General features: G+C 48.7%; 1 pseudogene; it reads left to right on the forward strand.

Moving 5' to 3' along the window:
* The first annotated feature begins 3141 nt into the window (after positions 1-3141).
* On the forward strand, positions 3142-3814 carry LOC127212047 (40S ribosomal protein S8-like; annotated as a pseudogene).
* Positions 3815-16417: the final 12603 nt, after the last annotated feature.

Genomic DNA, 16417 nt, shown 5'->3' on the forward strand with positions numbered 1-16417 from the left:
AAAAAAAAAAAAAAAAAAAAAAAAACAAATAGCAACAAAAAGATTTACAACAGTCAAGACTGGACCTGTTGGGCACTAGAGAGATGGCTCAGTGCTTAAGAGCACTTGCTGTTCTTGCACAGAATTTGAGTTTGCTTCTCAGCACCCACATGATGGCTCACAATCATCTATAGCTCTACTTCCTAGGGATCTCACGCCTGCTTATGGTCTCTACAGGCAACAGACACGCGGTGCGATACATACATGCAGGCAAAACATGAATACACATAAGTAAGTCTTAAAAGAGGAGCTGTTGACATTCCTTCATGGAAGAAGAGGCAGGGTCGCAGAGGCTCATCTGAGAGTCCATCCACTCTACCTTTGTGTGGGATTCTGTCCACCTGCTCCTGGTCTTGTGATCTCCAGAGGTGATGGAAGGTCAACTGAAGCGACACTCCATCTCCGCTGCTCTGGGGATGTTTTCATCCATGCTGGAGTGAGACTGTCCACTGATGTGGCTTTTTGGGCCCTGGGGTGGGGGGGGGGGAGGGTGTCATCCATGCCCCTGTAAGCACCCGATCACCCATGCTCTGTAAGTAGACCAACAGGCTCATGGGGTCACAGAATTGGACATCTGGGGATTACTTTGGTTTGTCAGTGCACTATCTGGTGGCTCTCCCCAGGAAAAGTTCACTTTGCAGGTAGCCAAGGATAGCCTTAAAATTCTCACAATCCTGCCTCTATCTCCCAAATGCTGGCATGACAGGTGTGAATCACACTATACCTAATTTATGTGGTGCTGGGGACCAAATGCCTGGCCACACTGTATGGTAAGCAAATATTCTACCCACTCAACTACACCCTCACTCTTGCTTTGTTTGTTTGTTTGTTTGTTTGTTGTTACAGGGTCTCACCCTGTAGCCCAGGATGACTTCATTTGAGCACTTTCTTTCATGGGAGTGTGTCTGAATGGTCAGCTTACGGAGATGAATGCCGAGGAGATAAAAGAGCCCATTGAGAGGAAGTGTTTGTTTATTTGTTTGTTTTTTCAAGACAAGGTCTCTCTGTGTAGCCTTGGTTGTCCTGGACTCACTTTGTAGACCAGGCTGGCCTCGAACTCACAACAATCCACCTGCCTCTGCCTCCTGAGTGCTGGGATTAAAGGCATGCGCCACCACCGCCCGGCAAGAGGAAGTTAATTTGCCTGAAGATTCCCATTGGCGTTTGCTTAGCCTGAGTGACAGTTCAGCAAAGAGAACAGCTTGTCCCAAATCTTTGGAAAGACTTCTGTCATAACATTATGCTTGAAAATTCCCTCTAGCCTAAAACGAGACTGGACGGCTCTGTGAGCTGAGTGAGCTGAAGAAAGCCCTCCAAGCGAGCATCTCCCGAATGTGTCTCTGTGCCAGCCTTCCAGGTCACTAACTGGTCATGCTTTCTTCAAAAGGAAAATATAATGAGGGGAAATATCGGATGCAGTGTGGAGGATATATCCCCGATTTGGGTTTTTTTGTTTTGTTTTGGTTTGTTTTGGTTTTTCAAGAGAAGGTTTCTCTGTGTAGCCTTGGCTATCCTGGACTCACTTTGTAAACCAGGCTGGCTTCGAACTCACATCAATCCACCTGCTTCTGCTTCCCCAATGCTAAGATTAAAGGCCACCACACCTGAAAATATCCCCAATTTGACATTCACACAGAAGGGGCTACTTGGCACAAAGCTCCCCACTAACACACACACACACACACACACAGGTTCTCACTATGGAGCTCCGGCTGTCCTGGAACCCACTCTGAAGACCAAGCTGGCCTTGAACTCACAGTGATCTACCTGCCTCTGCCTCCCGAGTGCTGAGTGCTGAGACTCCCATGCCTGGTTTCAGGGAAGAAATCTGTCTAAAACTGCATTATGTTTGTCTACCCCGGTTATCTGTGAGCACGTGTGTTCATGACACTCTCACACACCCACACTTGTAGGCCAGAGGTCAATGTTGTGTGTCCTCCTCAATCTCTCTCCAATCAGTTTTGAACCTAGAGTGAGCTGATTTGACTAGACTGGCCAGAAAGCCCCAGGCATCTTCCCGTGATCTCCGCAGCCTCAGCCCCAGGCTTACAGGTGCGTGCTACCACACACAGCTTTTTACCCAGGTGCTGGGACTCTGGTCCTCACTCGTTCGTGGTGAGCATGTTACTAAGGGAGCCATCCCCAGCCTTCTGCCTTCTAAACAGAAAACTTGGTGAGGAAGGCTCCCTGCTGGACACCATGTGAGACTCACCCCGGTACTGAGAGTTGGAGGAGGGGAGCCACGGCCTGCCATGCCTCCAAACACTGCTGTGCGACTTCCATTCAGTCCACTTACCAGAGGCCTGAGGTGATTACAGCCCCCATTGGAAAGTCTAGACAGAAACCTACTCTCACTCTCTTCCTGTCAAGAGCAGGTGGCTTCTTAACTAACACCCTGAGAGCTGAGAACAGTGTTCTGACGATGAAGTGGGTGGTGTTCAAGGCTCTAGAAGCTCCTGCTCTTGTGTGGGATTAATTTAAATGTATCTTTTATTTATTTGGGATTTTCGTTTGTTTGTTTGTTTGTTTGAGATAGGGATTCTCTCTGTAGCCTAGGCTGTCCTCAAACTCAAGAGATTCACCTGTCTCTGCCTGTTGAGTGCTGGTATCAAAGGCGTGCACCACCAGGTCTGGCTCAATTTTACTGATTCATTCATTCATTCATTCATTCATTCATTCATTCATTTTCGGTTTTTTGAGACAGGGTTTCTCTGTGTAGCCTTGGCTGTCCTGGACTCGCTTTGTAGACCAGGCTGGCCTCGAACTCACAGTGATCTGCCTGTCCCTGCCTCCTGAGTGCTGGGATTTAAAGGCGTGCAACACCATTGCCCAGCTTGATATTATCTTTTTTTTTTTTTAAGATTTGTTTATTTATTATTATGTATACAGTGCTCTGCCTCCATGTATACCTGTAGGCCAGAAGAGGGCATCAGATCACATTATAGATGGCTGTGAGCCACCATGTGGTTGCTGGGAATTGAACTCAGGACCTCTGGAAGAGCAGTCAGTGCTCTTAACCTCTGAGCCATCTCTCCAGCCCCTGAATATTATCTTTTTGTATTAATTGATATTAAAAATGTTCTTGAGAGCCAGCGCCAAGCAATGGGCATCTCTCGGGACAACTGGCACAAACGCCGCAAGACCGGGGGTAAGAGAAAGCCCTACCACAAGAAGAGGAAGTCTAAGCTAGAACGGCCGCTGCCAACACCAAGATTGGCCCTCGTCGCACACACACAGTCCGAGTTCGAGGAGGCAATAAGAAATACCGTGCCCTGAGATTGGATGTGGGAACTTTTCCTGGGGTGCTGAGTGCTGTACTCGGAAAACAAGGATCGTTGATGTTGTCTACAACGCATCCAGTAACGAGCTTGTGCGCACCGGGACCCTGGTGAAGACCTGCATCGTGCTCATTGACGGCACCCCGCGCAGACAGTGGTACGAGTCCCACTGCGCACTGCTCTTGAGCACCCCGCGCCGACAGTGGTACGAGTCCCACTGCGCACTGCCCCTGGGCCGCAAGAAAGGAGCCAAGCTGACGCCTGAGGAGGAAGAGATTTTAAACAAAAAAAGATCAAAGAAAATTCAGAGGAAATACGATGAGAGGAAAAAGAATGCCAAAATCAGCAGTCTTCTGGAGGAGCAGTTCCAGCAGGCCACGCTTCTTGCCTGTACCACCTCAAGACCAGGCCAGTGTGGCAGAGCAGACGGCCACGTGCTAGAGGGCAAGGAACTGGAGTTCTATCTGAGGAAGATCAAAGCCCGGAAAGACAAATAAACCATTCATGGCTCATGTAATAAAGGTGTTTATTGTTCTATTAAAAATAAATAAATACATAGTTCTTGAGCTTCTTCCTTAGTGCTACCTGCGAGGTGGCTGCCATCTCTTTTGCGGCATCATGGCTGCCCTCCAGCCTCTGGTGAAGCCCAAGATTGCCAAAAAGAGGAGCAGGAACTTCATCAGGCACCAGTCAGACCGATATGTCAAAATTAAGTGAAACTGGCGGAAACCCAGAGGCATCGATAACAAGGTGTGGAGAAGATTCACGGGCCAGATCCCGACATTGGTTATGGGAACTACAAGAAGACCAAGCACATGTTGCGAGTCTAAGACAGCCCAGGCTACACAGAGAAACCCTGTCTTGAAAAAACCAAAGGAAAAATAAAATAAAATAAATAGGTTTTTTGGTTTGGTTTAGTTTGGTTTGATTTTGTTTGGTTTGGGCAGGGGTGGGGGTGTGTGTAGGAGGGGAGAGAGTCTGGGTGGGGCAGTGGGGAAGTGGGGGCAGGGGGAGTGGAGGTGGGGTCCGAGACAAGGTTTCTCTGTTACACAGGGCCCTGGCTGCCCTGGACTCACTTTGTAGACCAGGCTGTCCTCAAATTCACAGAGATCCACCTGTCTCTGCCTCCCAAGTGCTGGGATTAAAGGCATGCGCCACCATGCCCAGCTAAAATTGTTTTTTTTTTTATATTAATTTATTTTATGTGTATGGGTGTTTTTACCTACATGTATGTCTATGTGCTACCTGCATTTAGTGGCCAAAGAGACCAGAAGAAAGCCAGACGAGGTGGTGCATGCCTTTAATTCCAGCACTCAAGAGGCAGAGGCAGGCGGACCATTGTGAGTTTGAGGCCAGCCTGGTCTATAAAGCAAGTCCAGGATAGTCAAGGCTACACAGAGAAACCCTGTCTTGAATCACCAAAAAACAAAACAAAACAAACAAAAAACCAAAGAGACCAGAAGAGGGTGTCAGAGTTCTTGGACCGGGAATTACAGACAGTCAGGAGCTGTTAATGTCCTCAAGCACCGAAACTGCAAGGAAGGGTGTTTCGGACTCATCCTACAGATGGACAAAAGGAGGCTCAGAGGTACTGACCCCCCCCAAAGGAAAACAGAGGTAACAATGTCAGGCAGGTAATGTAAGCACCCCAAGATTGCCCACTTGGGGGCAACCCCTCCTCCATCTGGCACAAGGCTGCTTCTACTAATACTGATGCCTGTGTGGCAAGGTCAGCCTTGCCTCGGTTTAGAACCAAGAGTACCTGTATGGTCAGCCTCCTGCCTCAGTTTCTCCTTCGGCCCAGCCCTGCCTACACCACTAGCTTGAGTGTCTCTCTTAAGCTGCGGTACATTCACAGGGACCCAGGACAACAAAGCTCCACACAGCCGCCTGCCGATAAACTCCTCCCTACACAGGCCGGGGAGTGGCTGCGGTAACAAATCTGCTGAGTCAGAGAGGAGCATTCTCCGGCCGGCCTGGACAGGCATTTCTCATGTGTACAGCATTCTCCCTTCACGTGTTGCCAAACACTGAGTGGCCTCTGCCCTGCTGACCACAGAGTCTTTAGAAACGCAGACCTCACTATGGAGGAAAGAGGTGAATGAGCTACACGCCTGCCTTTTGAGGAGACACACACACACACACACACACACACACACACACACACACAGCCATCAATAAGAATAACGTTGCCAGGCCATTTGAGGAGTCCCTTAAGTACCATGTTTTTGCTTGTTTTGGTCCTCACAGAGGCTCCCTATCTTGTCCAGACTGGCCTCAAACTCTCCATCCTCCTGCCTCAGCCTCACAAGTGTTGGAATTACAAACTTGCACCCTCAAAGCCGTTGAAAAGGTTAAGGATCTCCCCCCAAATTTTAGTCACCCTGAGGCGTTGGAACACTTTCAGTCAGCACAGCCTTGGCAAAGTGACACCTAGTTTGTCCTCAAGCTCCCTCCTAGTGCCCAGATGCCCTAGATCCCCTCGGGTCCTCTAGGCTGCCAGTGTCAGCCTCTCCAGCATGAGTTTGCCTTGAGGTGACATGGAGTCTGATTACAGAGGTACCCAAGTCCTTACTCCACCTTCTGGCAGCCTGAGGGGTTAATAGCTAAGAACCACTCACTCAGCTTGACCTCTGTCCTGTGCAGCCTATACGCCTGACCTCTGGCCCAGGTCCTTCCAGGTAAAGTCTGTACAGATAGTGTTTCACACTCCACTGGGGAGACAAAACAGAAAGAGGCTAAAGAAAGTGGATCACAGGGGAAAAGTGGCTTTGGCTTAGCTCCCGAGCCAGGGTCTTCTCTGCACAGCCAGGGGACAAATCCAAACTCTTTACAACAAAAGAGGGCTCTCCCCATTCCCTTTGGTGGTCCCCTTGGGTTGCCTCTCAAAATCCTTGGAGGTAGGCTGGAGAAATGGCTTAGAGGTTAAGAGCACTGGCTGCTTTTCCAAAGTTCCTGAGTTCAATTCCTAGCAACCACATGGTGACTCACAACCGTCCACAGTGAGATGTGATGCCTTCTTCTGGTGTTAATATGTACATAGATAGAACAATGTATAATAAATAAATCTTTTTTTTGGAGCCGGGCGTGGTGGCGCACGCCTTTAATCCCAGCACTCGGGAGGCAGAGGCAGGCGGATCGCTGTGAGTTCGAGGCCAGCCTGGTCTACAAAGTGAGTCCAGGATGGACAAGGCTACACAGAGAAACCCTGTCTCGAAAAACCAAAAAATATATATAATTTAGGTGAGGTCCACACCTTTGATCCCAACACTGGAGAGGCATAGGCAGGCAGATCTAGGTAAATTCAAAGCCAGCCTGGTCCACACAGAGAGTTCCAGACCAGCAAGGGCCATATACTGAGAGGGTGTCTTAAAATATAAAAATATAACACAGTACTATTTTTTTAAGGTGGAGGGCCGGAGAGACGGCTCGGTGGGCAAAGTGCCTGGCTGTGCAAGTATAGGGAACTGAGCTTGAATCCCAGCACCCGTGTTAAAGAGCAGTTGAGTCCTGTGATCCTGACACTAGGTAGCCAGAGATAGGTGAATTCCTGAAGTTCTTTGATAGCTATCCTCAGGGTCAGTGAGAGACCCAGTCTCAAAATACAAAGGTGGAGCCAGGCGCAGTGGAGCGCGCCTGCCCGTAATCCTAGCACTCGGGAGGCAGAGGCAGGCGGATCTCTCTGTGAGTTCCAGGCCACCCTGGTCTACAAAGGAGAGTTCCAGGACAGCCAGGGCTATTACACAGAGAAACTCTGTCTTTTGAAAAACCAAAAGAAAGAAAGAAAGGTGGGCCGGGCAGTGGTGGCGCACGCCTTTAATCCTTGTGGGGGGAAAGCATGAGAGAGAGGAAATAAAGGCACTTGACATCAACCTCTGACCCCCATCAACACACAGGCACATGTACCCACATACTCACGCATAGACACACATATTACACACACACACACACACACACACCCCAAAACAAACCAAAGTAACCCTATGTTGGCTGATGGTGTCCAAGAGTCTTTTCTTTCAGGACAGCTCGAGCATGTTTACTGCAGGCCCTGGCTGACAGCTTCACTCCACATTCAATGGACAGGAAGTAAGGCTGCCTGCTAAGTGGACCCTTCTCCGCCTTTCTCTGATGTGCTGAGCTCAGCTTCTGACTGTGTTTTTGAGGACCAGAAGCCAAGAGTGTTCTGCTAAGGAGAGGACCTCGCACCTTAGTGTGGATGTGCCCTGGCCCCTGCATGTGACTGTTTTCTCTCAGTGTCCTTGCACCCAGTCAGCACCTTCACTCAACAAACAGGTGAACAAACTCTTGCCTGGCTCTGTCCAGGACGATCTCCCACAGCTCTCACTTCCTGTTTCCAGGACCACCCCAGTGAAACAGGGAGGAGCCAGGCAAACCCAAAGGGTCCCCTCAGCAAGAGCCAGAGCTCTGCAGTTCCCAAAGCAGCACTCTTGAGCTCCACGGGCACAGCTATGATGACCTTGGAACAGAACGTCTCACAGTACCAGCAGAGAAAGCCACTCTTCCTGTGACAGAGATGGGCAGATAAAACGATACAGGGTGGTCTGAGCAGCCGCGGTGAAGGAGCTCACCTTTAATCCCAGCTCTGGGGAGACAGAGGCAGGTGGATCTCTGTGAGTTTAAGGCCAGCAGCAACCGTCTACAGAGCAAGTTCCAGGACAGTCAAGGCTACACGTCTGTCTCAACGGCGGTGGGGGGTGGGGGGGGCAGGAGGAGAGAAGGGTGGGGGAAGGGAAAGCAGAGAGGAGAGAGAGAGAGAGAGAGAGAGAGAGAGAGAGAGAGAGAGAGAGAGAGCGCCCAGAAACAGAAGGCAGGCAGATACTTCCCCTATGCACATTTCTGATGTCCTAACTTCTGCTAGTTTGAATATGTCATCTTGCCCACATTACCAAACTGTGCTTGGAGCCCAGATTCGATTCGAGATTGGTCCTGAAGCACCATACACTTAACATCTTTGTTGTGCCTCTGCACGGCAGTGGGAGAATTTGAGATCAAACTAAGTGTCCATCAGCTGAGCAGTATTGAAACTGTGTATGGTATTCAAGCTATGATGCTCAGCCCAGCCCTTGAGAAGAGCACAAGGACTAAGACATGATGACACATGGTTGCAACCCCAGCACTTGGGAAACCGAGGCATAAGGATTGCATGAATTCTAGGCCAGTCTGGGTTATATAGTGAGACCTTGTCCCATCATCATCATCATCATCATAAAATAATTAGGGTCAGCTATAGTGGCACATACCTTTAATCCCAGCATTCAGAAGGCAAAGACAAGATCTCTGTGAGTTAAAGGCCAGCCTTGTCTAAAGAGCAAGCTTGAGGCCATCCAGATATACACAAAAGAGCCTGGCGTGGTGGCGCACGCCTTTAATCCCAGCACTTGGAAGGCAGAGGCAGGCAGATTGCTGTGAGTTCGAAGCCAGCCTGGTCTACAAAGTGATTCTAGGACAGCCAAGGATACACAGAGAAACCCTGTCTCGAAAAACAACAACAACAACAAAAACAAAAACAAAAAAACAAAGAAAGAAAGAAACTACACCAGGCTTGGTGGTACACGCCTTTAATCCCAGCACCTTGGAGGCAGAGGCAGGCAGAATAAAGAATAAAGAGAGTCCAGGACAGCCAAGGCTACACAGGAAAACTCTAACTGGAAAACAAACAAAAGAAATGAAACAGCTTTGCCACAATTAGGGTATACCAACAGTTATCAATAAAATGCCAAGCAACAGATATGATATGGAGAGATTTATGTGGAGAAAGGAAAGGACTTAAGGCCTGAGTGGGTCATGAGAGAGAGACAGTGGGTGAGAGAGAGATAAGGGGAAAGGGGGGTGTTGCCCCTCAGGGAGACAGATGGAGTGGCGGGTATCGGAGAAAGTGAGAGTGTAAGCAGGAGAGATGAGGTGGTAGGTTGGTTCTTTTATAGTCTGGCACACACCCGGTGGGATCAAGCAATGACGTCAGAGGTTGCTAGGCAATCCAGAGGCAGGCTAGTGGATCGCTTGTGAACTAACCAACAGTACACCAAGGCATGAAAATAAATGCAGCTCAGCACAAGGAGCTCTATAGAGCTGGGGCGTTGTTCCACAGGACATGCATCTTAGCATGCATGAGGTTCTGGTCTGATGCCTCGCTCTGCACACAAACACACAAAGAACCCTTGAGGTGATATATAAAAGCTGCCTGGAAAGTGGGATCTGTGGCTCTGACAGCATGGCATGGCCTTCTGCTTGGAGTCCAGGCCCCATTGGGAGAACCTTGGCAGTGGCAGCATGGCCACCTCCTGCCAGGAGTCAGGATAAGCAGCCAGTCCCTGGAGAGTGTCCAAACAGGGCAGACCTTGAATTGGAAGAAAACAGAAGCATCTTTGTCTCCGCAAGACTCCTGGGTTCAAATGTTTCATTACACTAAACAGAATAGAGCTCGAGCCTGGGATGTTAATTCTCAGCCTGCCCGTCCTTGCCCATCCACTGTCTTAGCTGGAGTTTCTGTTGCTGCTATGAAGCACTGTAACAAAAGCAAGCTGGAGAGAAAAGGGAGTTATTGGCTTACACTTTCACTGGAGGAAGTCAGGACAGGAACTTAAACAAGGCTGGAGCCTGGAAGGAGGAGCTGATGCAGAGGCCGTGGAGGAGCGCTGCCTACTGGCTTGCTTCCCATGACTTGTTCAGTGTGCTTTCTTTTTTTGTTTTTGTTTTTGTGTTCAAGACAGGGCTTGTATGTGTAACAGCCCTGGTTGTCCTGGACTCACTTTGTAGACCAGGCTGGCCTTGAACTCACGGAGATCCTCCTGCTTCTGCCTCCAAGTGCTGAGATTAAAGGTGTGGGCCACCACACCTAGCCAATGTGCTTTCTGGTTTTTTTTTTTTTTTTTTTTTTTTACTTTTAGATTTTATTTATTTATTTTATGTATGAGTGCTCTATCTGCATGTACACCTGCATGCCAGGAGAAGGCACCAGATCCCAGTATAGATGGTTGTGAGTTACCATGTAGCTGCTGGGAATTGAACTCAGGACCTAGGGAAGATCAGACAGCGCTCTTAACTACTGAGTCATCTCTCCAACCCGCAGTGTGCTTTCTTATAGAACCTAGGACCACCATCCCAGGGAATGGGATCACCTACAAAAGGTTGGACCTTCCCCCATTGATCACTAATTGAGAAAATGTTGTATAGCTGGATCTCATGAAATAATTTCCTCACCCGTCATGGTGGGTCATGCCTTTAATTCCAGCACTCCGGAGGCAGAGGCAGGCGGATCGCTGTGAGTTCCAGGCCAGCCTGGTCTACAAAGCGAGTCTAGGACAGCCAAGGGTAACACAGAGAAACCCTGTCTCAAAAAACCAAAAAACAAAAGAAAAGAAAGAATTTCCTCAAGTGAGGCTCTTTAAAAAAAAAAAAATTATTTATTTGTTCACTTTTTATGTACATAGGTGTTTTGCCTACATGAATGTCTGTGTGAGGGTGTCAGATCATGGAGTTACAGACAGGTGTGAGCTGCCATGTGGGTGCTGGGAACTGAACCTAGGTCCTCTGGAAGAGTAGTCAGTGCTCTTAACTGTTGAATCATCTCTCAAACCCGGTGAGGTTCTCGTATTGTATCAACTTGACATAAAACCAGCCAGTACACACGTGATCTTAAAAACATTATAAAAGCCAGGCTAGCACACACCTTTGACCCCAGTACTTGGGAGGCAGAAGCAGGTGGATCTCTGTGAGTTTGAGTCCAGCCTGGTCTACAGGTGAATCTAGGACAGGCAGGGCTACACAGAGAAACCAAACACAGAAAAAACAAACAAAAAAAATATTATAAAAATCTCAGCTGGGAGGTGGTGGCAAACACCTTTAGTCCAAGCCCTTGGGAAGCAGAAACAGGCGGATCGCTGTGAGTTCGACGCCAGCCTGGTCTACAGAGCGAGTCTAGGACAAAAACAAAAACAAATTCCAGGACAGCCAAGGCTACACAAGGAAACCCTGTCTCGAAAAAACAAAAAACAAAAACAACCAAGAAAACCAACAAGAGTGAAAATAGCAGCCAGGTGTGGTAACACATACTTTTCATACCAGCCAAAGCTACACACATAGAAACCCTATCTCAAAAAACAAAACAAAACAAAAAGGGAGGAGGATGAGGGCTGGAGAGATGGCTCAGAGGTTAAGTGCACTTACTTGTTCCTCTTCCAAAGGACCTGGGGTTCAATTCTCAGCACCCACATGACAGCTCACAACTGTTTGTAACCAGTTTCAGGGGATCCAACACCCTCACACAGACATGTATACAGGCAAAGCACCAATGTACATGAGATGAAAATAAAATCCTAGTTAAAAAAACAAAAAACAAAAAAAGAGTGAAAATAGGAAGGTGATGGTGATGCTTGCCTCCAATCCCAGATATCGCCAACCTGGCATATGTATAGAAAGTTCCAGGCCAGCCAGACGTGGTGGCACACTTTTAATCCCAGTACTTAGGAGGCAGAGGCAAGTAGATCGCTGTGAGCTCAAGGCCAGCCTGGTGTACAAAGCGAGCCTAGGCCAGCCAGGGCTAACAGAGAAAACCTGTCTCAAAAAACCAAAAAATAATAAAAATAAAAAGAATATAGATACAGTACCAGGGCCTTAAGTAGCAAATGTAGCTTCAGAGGTCAAACTTCCAAACTGTCTATGAAGAGCTGCAGGGACAGCTCCCAGGGGCAAGAATTGCATTGAGAAATGGCTGGTTCTATTTTCCTCTTCCACAGACCTCCTCTGAGCCTCCCTGAGAACGTCTCTGTCTTTAAGCATTATCTTCATCTAGAAGTCAGGGCGACTACACGCATTCCCTCTACCACACAGTAATCTTACCTTGCTTTTTGAGCTCTCTGATCTGTCTTGAACTCATGTCTGTTGACAATGGTCATGACTCATCATGTGGGCACAGGGACCAAGCCCTGGTCCTCTGCAAGAGCTGCAAGTGTTTTTGTTTGTTTGTTTGTTTGTTTGTTGTTTGTTTTTTCGAGACAGAGTCTCCGCTGTGTTAGCCTTGGCTGTCCTGGACTCGCTGTGTAGACCAGGCTGGCCTCGAACTCACAGAGATTCACCTGCCTCTGCCTCCTGAGTGCTGGGATTAAAGGCGTGCGCCACCACACCCGGCGCTGCAAGTGTTCTTAACTGCCGAGCCATCTATCCAGAGCCCGTCTGCCTCTGCCTCCCCAGCGCTGGGATTACAGGTGCTACCATGCCCAGATTTTAAACAGTTACTGCAGCAACATTTTTTTTGTTGCTGTCTTTGGTTTTTCCAGACAGGGTTTCTCTGTGTAGCCTTAGCTATCCTGGACTTGCTTTGTAAACCAGGCTGGCCTCGAACTCACATCGATCCTCCTGCTTCTGTCTCCTGAGTGCTGGGATTAAAGGTGTGAGCCACCACACCTGGTTTGTTTATTGGTTTTTCAAGACAGGGTTTCTCTGTGTAGCCCTGGCTATCCTGGACTTGCTTTATGTAGACCAGGTTGGCCTCTGAGAGATCCACCTTCTCTGCCTCCGGAGAGAGTGCTAGGATTAAAGGCATGCACCACCACACCCAGCTTGCAGACATTTTAAATTCCTCTTTTCTCCTGTGGAGGACGTGGTGCTTCTCTCAGACTTCTACTGAGTCAGACCTGGGGCTTTGTTCCAAGAGAGCACAGCAGATGCCTCTGCTGCCTGCCTGGAGGAGGGATTCTGGGAAAGCTATTGGATCAGTGAAAACTGATGCCTCCTGAGAGCTGAGCTGTCACCACAGCTCTGGGCATGTGCCACAGTCAGAAGAGCTGCCGCCTTCTTCCCTCCAGCTGTCTAGGTTTCCTCCCACGGCCTTGAGGAATGGATTTCCTCAGGATTGTCCAGTCCTGTGGCTTTGGTTGTCTTTTTTTTTTTTTTTTTTTTTTAAGATTTATTTATATGAGCGGGCAGTGGTGGCTCCCGCCTGTAATCCCAGCACTTGGGAGGCAGACGCAGGCAGATTGCTGTGAGTTCGACGCCAGTCTGATCTACAAAGCGAGTCCAGGACTGTCAAGGCTACACAGAGAAACCCTATCTCAAGAAACCAAAAAAAAAAAAAAAAGAGAGAGAGAGAGATTTATTTATCTATTCTCTATACAGTACTCTGTCCCCCATGTGTGCCTTGCGCACCAGATGAGGGCACTAGCTCTTGTTGTAGATGGTTGTGAGCCACCATGTGGTTGCAGGGAATTGAACTCAGGACTTCTGGAAGAACAGACAGTGCTCTTAATTGCTGAGGCATCTCTCCAGCCCCCTGCTGTGTTTTAAAATGTCTACCTTATTTCTACCATTGGAGCATCTTCTTGGTGAAATAAGGATCCCAGATTTCTCAAAGCAGCACAACCCCTAGGCAGGCCAGTCCCTCACAATTGCATTGATAAAGCTTTTTGACTGGGCAGAGCTCTCAGGCCAGGTCCCTTCACAGGCCACCCTTGGTGCTGACCCTTGCCCAACCAACTGTGTTCAGGTCAGCTTAAAGTCTGAGAAACCCCCAGGAGGCACAGCAGGTGGGCAGGCTCTCAAAGGGAAGCAATTTATCTGACCGGCACCTTGCTTGACCTGTGTGGTGTGAATTCCGAGTCAACCGTCGGCTGGCGCTGCTGTCCTGCTGAGCTCCAATGACCCGTGAATCTGCAGCAGCTTGGCATCTCTATTTTTATCTAGCGTCCTGCCTTTGAGATTGAGATCAGCCTCTTAGGATACCCATTCTGCCCACTATAAATCCCCCTGGCTGCTCTTCCGCCTACTCTGCATTACTCTTAGGCCTCCTGAGTCTCCACAGCAGGATTTCAATGCTGTATTGAAATCCTCTCTCCCTCCTGCACTTCCCTCAGCACCAAGAAACAAAACAGACCATAAAACCTCAAGGTTTCCCCAGGGACTTCCCCACAGAGGGAGTTGTAAAGGGGCTTGTGAGATGTGGGAGTCAAAGGCCAGATAAAGCCTGGAGTTGGGGGACATCTGGTAACTCGAACTGAAGTTGTGCTACAGTGTAACAGGCTTTCTGCTTGGCAAACTATTTCCTTCTAGCTACAAACTTGTTCTGGAGAGAAAAAGCAGGAACAGGCAGCAGGCACAAAGCCTGAGGCCGCAGCTCTTAATTCTGAGCTCTTGTGGTCTTGAGCGAGGAATGCAAATTAAGGGACTACACTTCCTGCTGAGGATAGCACCCAAATCCGGGGATCAGACCAGCTCCAGAGTTCTTGCTGAAAGGTCAGGGGTGGGGATAGGGAGCCAGGCTGCCTGAATTGCCCCCTCTCTTCTTCCCAGCACTTTTGGACTTGGTGATGAGTCAGGATTAGGGTTACACATCTGAGCAGCATGGTGCCTCAGCAACATTATCTGGCTATGATAGGGAGAGGGAAATTTTTCTCATTACCTTGGGTTCACCTGAATCCTTTGTGGAAACCTTCCCCTCAGTGGATCACAAAGGGCAACTGGAGGGGCAATCTTTTTATTTCCCCCCCTTTGGTTTTTTTGAGACAGGGTTTCTGTGTCACTCTGGCTGTCCTGGACTCCCTTCGTAAAGGCATGTGGCACCACTGAGAACACAGGTGAGATTGGACAAAGGTAGGAAGAAAACTGTCACGATAATCTGCTGCAGCTGCTAGTGGGAGGTGCCAGGATCTTCTGGGCTGGCATCCCAGACTGATAGGAGCCGTCTGGAGCTGGGATAGCTAAAGCCCTGCTCTGCAGGTTTCGAGGTACCACACACGCAGCTGAGCTCCTCTGCAGCCTGCTGAGACAGACTTGATGAAGGTGGCCTCTTGCTGGTCTGGTCTATTCTCACTTGCCCCTCCCACCTCCATTACATCTCGTGAGGGAGCTCAGCTCCCTGGGGGGAGCATCTTTTCCCCAGCTGGGGTGGGGCAGGGAGGGGAGTCCCTGCAGGTGCTATAATAGGAAATGAAAATGAAAAATGAAAACTGGTGCAGATTGACTTTGCCAACCTGAATCAGATTTCAGGGAGTCTTAAAAAGCCACAGTTTGAGACTGGAGAGATGGCTCAGCGGTTAACAGCATTGACTGCTCGTCCAACCCCCGCCCCCACCCCGCTTATTCCCAATATATTTAAGCCCAGTATAATTTTAAAACGTTTCCTGGTGCAATACAATCTCCAGTGCACAAAAAAATCACAATTACGGCCAGGTGTGGTGGCACACACCTTTAATCCCAGCACTCGGGAGGCAGAGGCAGGCGGATCGCTGTGAGTTCGAGGCCAGCCTGGTCTACAAAGCAAGTACAGGACAGCACGGAGAAACCCTGTCTCGAAAAACAAAAAAACAAAAAAAAAAAAAAATCATAATTATATTGAAACTCACTCAGGGTACGTGTCATTTCCTGCAAGATGGATTCTAGAGATAGGCTACCTGTACTAGCTTAAGGGCCTGGCCTGGTCTTAGTCATACAGGTAGAGGTCATTTGGGCTATTAGCCACCTCCGGTCCTGGTTTTGGGAGCTTGATATGACCTGGCCCAACAGAAACACAGATCACCAGGCTGTCAATCATTTCCAATTCTCAGCTTTCTGGGTGAAAGAACCAGGTTTTCATCTTTCCCACTGGAAAGACAATCGTGTGTGATTAACACTCCCAGTCTCTCAGGAGGTCTGTGGGCTCAAGGACCTCCACACTATGCTGCCAAACTCAGCTTCTTATCTTCAGGCTTTCTTCCTAGCATTGTTCCCTTCTCCTGTTCATTCCCTTTACTCAAGGGCCATGGTGAATGCCTAACTTGACACTTAAAAAGCATTCATTGAAGGAGGGGGTGGGGAAAAGCTGAGTGATGAATGCCTTTGATTCCAACGCAGAGGCAAGTGGAACTCTGTGAGTTCGAGGCCAGCTTGGTCTACAAAATGAGTCCAGGGCAGCCAAGGCTAAACCAAGAAATCCTGTCTGGAAAAACAAAATAAACAAAAGAAAAAGCATTCGATGTCTCCCAGTCTGTCTCCTCCAATGCATTCCTTGCCACATCCCTGCTTCCCATAGTTTAAGTGAGGTTCATGCTGGCTTTTGCCTGTAATCTCCAAATGCAGGCTACTGAGACAGGACAGCTGAGTTCCAGGCC

Source organism: Acomys russatus, chromosome 29 (genome assembly GCF_903995435.1).
Source record: "Acomys russatus chromosome 29, mAcoRus1.1, whole genome shotgun sequence".
In the NCBI taxonomy this organism is placed as follows: Eukaryota; Metazoa; Chordata; class Mammalia; order Rodentia; family Muridae; genus Acomys; species Acomys russatus.